At 36.5% G+C, this 6,062-nt stretch overlaps 1 long non-coding RNA gene across 1 annotated transcript; it reads right to left on the reverse strand.

Moving 5' to 3' along the window:
• Window positions 1–1,870: 1,870 nt before the first annotated feature.
• Window positions 1,871–4,140, reverse strand: LOC113110067 (uncharacterized). The gene is made up of 2 exons (XR_003293051.1): window positions 3,177–4,140; window positions 1,871–2,629 (listed from the first exon to the last, which is right to left on the reverse strand). It is a non-coding gene; the product is annotated as an uncharacterized LOC113110067 (long non-coding RNA).
• Window positions 4,141–6,062: the final 1,922 nt, after the last annotated feature.

Consider the following 6,062-nt stretch of genomic DNA (forward strand, 5'->3'; position numbering starts at 1 on the left):
AAGAGGTGGATGATGGTAAAAGAAGGGATGAAGTGGTCCAGGTGACACATGGGGAAAGAGACAGCGATTAATATGAGAGAATTAAATGAAGAGGTGGAGAAGGTGCAGCAAGAACTATGAGCAATGCAGAGCTAATGCAGTGAGAAGAACCAGGAGGGAAGAAGAAAATGAGACATAGGGTTGAAAAACATGACGTTTGAGATCGAGAGGGTTATATAGAACCTGTGACGTATGTATCCCAATAACCTCAAGTCTCTGAAAGCTTTTTAATGTTTAATTCACATTAACAGCTCTTGGGAGGAAGAAGCGAGAGATAGAGCGACTGAGAGAGTGAGACAGAGAAGAGAGAAAGAGAGGATAGCAGCAGAAATGCTGGACTTCACATGACGCAAAAGAGTGAGGAAGTATGTTTAATTTACAAGCTACTCAAATATGCACTAAATGAGGAAGAAACAACTTTGCTTAACTTAAATATTAAATATTATATCAATTATTCATGGTATATATATATATATATATATATATATATATATATATATATAGAGAGAGAGAGAGAGAGAGAGAGAGAGAGAGGATCCAAATGTCTGAGACCTCATTTTCTGTGTTTAATATATACAAATATACGTTTAACACTTCAGAAATAATTTCTGGTTATTATCAGTGTTGAAAATAGTTATGCTGCCTTTTTCGTAATTAACTTTTTATTGTCTTTCAAACACACAAAAATAACATAATTGGAACAAACAGTCAGGAATAAGGAATAACAGATATATTACCAACAATTTCATAGTCTGACAAAAAAAGAAGGAATAAATAAATAAATAAATAAATAAATAAGCAAGAAAAATATAAATCTAAATGCTTCATAATTTTGAGGAATTGCTCAAAATTTTGGGGTAATATTTTTATTCAGGGATGAATTGTTTAAAAGCGAAAGTAAAGAAATGTATAATGTTACAAAAGATCCCCATTTCAAATAAATTTCTTCTCATCAAAGAATTCTGAAAAATAAAATGCATTACCATATCAACAAATATATGAAGCAACATCATTGATAATAATCATAAATGTTTCTAGCAGCATACCAGCGTATTAGAATGATAGAGTGATTGAAGGATCACGTGACACTGAAGACACTTGCAGATCCCAAGCTTTTGCCCAGTAATTATCAAAAATATGATTTAATATGAATAAAACAATCTAACCACACTATATACACTCCTATTACACTGCGTTCTGTTCCTTATGCATAATGTTCCACTACATATTGAGTTCTTCTGTCACTGACTGCAATGCTAGTGGATGACACACCCAAGATTTCTCTTTTGCATATATAGTGCAGTGATTTAATATGTATCATGTTAAAGGAATATCACATCTGTCGACAGTTACTGGTCACACTGTGCTTTCACAGCGGTCCAGATTGTTCTTTTGATGTATAATGAATGAACTTGTATCAGAGAGAGAGTGTGTGTGTGCATGTGTGGATGTGCTGGGCGATCCGGGCGGGTGTGGTAGGAGGAATAGAAATGTGTGCATTTGGGGGTCTGAAGGTGTGTGTGTGCGCGGGGGTGGAGGGGGTTTTACCAATCAGAACCCACTTGCCTCTCACTCGTCCTTCTTTTTCACTCGTTCTCTCCGGCAAACCTCATTATATGCAAGTCAGCCAAGCAATCAGAGAGAGAAAACCCAAACTGGGCTTAGGCATGCAGGGATTTCTGCATGAGTCAGAGAGAGAGAAAGAGACGTGGTAGGTGGGAAGGGTTGAAAAGAGAAGGGAGGCAGAGGATAAGGGAGGGGTGTGGGCTTGTTTTGTATTGATCTGAGTGCATTCTGTGCGGCGAATACAGAGCGAGTCACAAAAAAAGAATGTGAGAAGGGAGACAGAGATGGAGGGAGCATTTACTGTCTCCTGACATAAAGTCACGCCTTCTGAATCAATCTTCAGAAAATTCTGATATCATTTTCGGCATCGCTAGCAAATTGAGGAACATCTGCAAATGTGGGGAGAGAGAAACAATACAGTGACAATGTGGAGAGACACGCGAAAAGCAGGGAGAGAGAAAAGGGAGGGAGGTGACAGTTTCTGTGGGGGCGAAAAAATTGGAGAGGGAGGAAGAGAGCAGGATGAGAAGGGTGGGCGGAAGTGACAACGAAATAGAGAGCGAGAAAAAGAGAGCGAGAGGAAATAACAAAATTCTGCATCTCTTCTTGTTATTTTTAACGAAAGCTTTAACAAACAGCACATTGCAAAATATGCCCACACAAGACCAACAATCTGTCGAATTTCTTTTTGAAATCATCCATGCATAGATTTCCATTCAAATTAATGATCTGTGCTATATAATCCTACATCTGTATGTTTTAAAACAAGGACATTTGGAGGTCAGGATGTTCTTGAAATAAAACAAAAAAACAAAAAAAAAACTTCTCACAGCTGGAAGAAACTCATAAACAAATAGGAATCAACTAAGTAAAAGATGGATGGATGCAGAGAGTAGTCTGGGATGACAAAAAAATGAGTTCTTGATGAGGAGATGGGCCTCTGAAAATAGAAGCGGAAGTAAATGCAGCCTCCCAAAGACTCTTCCCACTCAGCGTCTAAGAGAGTTATTTTCTGTCCTCTGCTCTGAAATAAAAGAAATTGAATCCAGCAGTGAGCTTCCTGCAATTGAAGATGTGTGCATTTCTCTCTAAATTCAAAAAGGAAGGCATGTGTTCACCCGAAATGCCCTGCCGAAGTTAAGAAAGGGGTCTGTGAAACAACTAAATTCATGTTTTATTAAAGAAATGGGATTTCCAAAACCGCAAAGCTATGTTTGATATGGTCTGAATATTGCAAAATAGCTTGTGTCAAAAGTCCAACTGGACAGATGAAATTCAAGTCACTTATATTACAATATGTTCATGAATTATGTCATCCAATCTAACATTTCAATCAATTTTTGCAATTTTATAGAGTAATTAGTATTGGTGATGCTGGCCTTCAACAAGACAAAACTCCATAACAGTTTTGAAAGTTGTAAGTTGTGACAATTACATGGTGTTTAAACCATTGTAAAGGATGCATCTAAAAACACATAATTCCCTACTATAAAGTAGGTGAAAAACAGTATGTGGCAAAAGAAGCATGTCTGAATTCACAGTACTTAAAAAAATAGTAAGCCAAAAGTTACCTAGATTTCCTGCGAGATTCTGAAGTGTGCATACTATAAACACTGAGGCCATGGGAGAGGATTCATGGTTGGCACTGAAGCGACGCAACTGATGCTGGTAGGTCACGTGATCTGTCAACATGGAAAATATAGTGAGTCCAGATTACATCTACAGTGGGTAAAATAAGTATTGAACACGTTACCATTTTTCTCAGTAAAATATTTCTAAAGGTGCCGTTGACATGATGTTCACCAGATGTTGGTAGCAACCAAAGTAATCCATATATACAAAGAAAGAAAACAAATATGTTCAGAAATTAAGTTCTACTTAATAATATGGGAATGACATAGAGAAAATATATGGGACATATGAAGAAAGGGAGGTACAAAAAGGCCAGGAAAGCCAAGACACCAGCTGAAATCTATCAGTAATTAGAACACAATCCTGCCCCTTGTTAGTGGAAATTAGTATTAGCTGGTTAAGTCCCAACACCTACAATACCCGGATAATGATGAAACAAATTTCAGCAAAACAATGATCCCAAACACAGCCAATTGGTTTCAGAAAAAAAAAAAATAAAGCTGCTAGAATGGCTTAACCATTGGCAACCAATCACCTGATTTGGATCCAATAGAAAATAAAAACTAAAGATCAGAGTTCATAAGAGGCCAACCGAACCTTCAAGATTTGAAGACTCTGTGGAAGAATGGGCCAAAATCACAGTTTCTCCATACAGGAGGCATATTGAAGCTGTCATTACAAACAAAGGCTTTTGTACAAAGTATTAAATCAATTTTAGTACTTCAGTACTTTTTCCCTCCGTCATTCCATTTTATTACACATAACTTAATTTATGAATTTATTTGTTTAATGTGCATTTACTGTATGGATTACTTGGGTTGTTACGTGTTCAGTACTGATTTTATCCGCTGTATGTTACATGCATAGTGCACACATACTTTTTAGATGTTGCAAAACAATTATGTATTCTACTTACTCAAGAGAGTAGCCTATATGTGGTGTTGAACACAGCCAGAGTCTATCCCTTACATTCTCGTTTCCATCTGGTAAATTCAATATGGTGTCTAACATAATATGCAGGTATTCATCGTGAAAATACTGCAACACATGACCATCTGCTGAAGCACAAAAGGTTCACGTGTGTTCCACAAATAGCATTTTTTTCCTTCAGCGTAAATGTTTCACCTTATACTTTTTCATTATTGAATGTCTATGCAGAAATTAATTCAAGTCCTCAAAAACATTGAAATATCTCTGGTAGTAAAAAGGGTTTATAAAGTATATATATATATATATATATATATATATATATATATATATATATATATATATATATATATATATATATATATATATATATAATGTATTCATTAAAAACTAACAATTCATTAAGGTGCCTAATGGTGGTTTTAGGGTGGTTTTAACAGGTTAAAACACAAAAGCATAACGCATTCTCATGTGTAAGTTGGCAGCACGTTATTAAATTCAAGTTATTCTTGTTTAAGTAATATGTTCTCTAATATATTATTCTAAATAAGTTGATATGTGCACAGCGAAAGTTCGAAAAGCTGCAAACTTCCTCAGGGACGTACCCCTTGCGGGGGCACGCGGTGTATTCCGCTGTCTCTATCATCCCACGTTCAGGAGGGAGAATACGAGCTACCCGTCTGACACGTGCGTTACGTCTCAGGGTTCCCCAAATCACTATCCAGAATTGGTCATGAGACGTAGACTACCGGTTGTACGCATTAGCGTGCTCTCGGCGCACTCAGAGATTTCAAATCGAGTTACACTTGTATTGATTTCTGGAGGCTGATCAATCATCTGCCGCTTTGACTGCTTCCCTTTGACGTCTGTCTGAATAACTAAACGCATCTTCTCGAGAATGATTCAGCGACGCGATCCGCAGAGCGCTTGCCGACGTTCTGCGCGTTATAGGATTCAAATCGGTTTATTACGACAGCCGAATGGCGGTCGACATTTCTGCTGTATCAAACACAAGTAATTAGACCGCGATATTCCGTTCTTGCTGGAGAAAAGGGCGTCCGCACTGAAACGCTACACTCTGGTAACCAAAGGGTGCATGGCGCGCGAGGAATCACGACTCACGCAGCAGGATAATATATATAAATCCAAATTTTTTATTCATTATACAGTATGGATATATTTGTATAAAATGTTTAATGAAAATAAAAGAACAACTAAAAAGACACCATATATTGCTTTTCAAGGTGCTCTTAGTATAGGAGAGACTGAGGGGTGCTGTAATAGCCTACGTTGTTTGATCATCTGTAACAGGTGTTTTTGTGCCACGTTTCTCAAACTTAATATTTCCAAATATATATATATATATTAGGTGCTATTAGTAAAGAGGGCTGTTTTTACCACTTGTAACACTAACTGAAAAAAATCATAAGATGTGTTCATTTGTGTTTAAACACTTTAAATCAAAATGGTAATATATATATACATATATATATGGTAATAAATATATAATAACAGTATTCAAAAGTGCAAAAGACTTAAAACTCTCAACTATAACAGCATGTGTTTATGCCATAGTTTTGGTAAATGTGGCCTATACGCAGTTTTTGGGTCCAGTAGAAGTACATTGGAAAGTGCTATAACTTGATCAGTCATAATATTTGTTATATATTGGTTTAAAGAAGGGAACCTGATGATTCAGATGATAGTTCTGTCATTTAACATTCATTAATTGTTACTTGTATCCTCGTCTCCGCTACATCAAAACCAGACCAGTTTTAATCATCATAAATGTATTTGGATACATTTTCAATCGTGAGAGTTGAACTGGAAGGTTCAGAAGAAGGAACAAGGATACATAGTCTATATATAATCATTCTGTGCTCGTTTAACTGAGCATT

The sequence above is a fragment of the Carassius auratus genome, chromosome 10, assembly GCF_003368295.1.
Source record: "Carassius auratus strain Wakin chromosome 10, ASM336829v1, whole genome shotgun sequence".
NCBI lineage: Eukaryota > Metazoa > Chordata > Actinopteri > Cypriniformes > Cyprinidae > Carassius > Carassius auratus.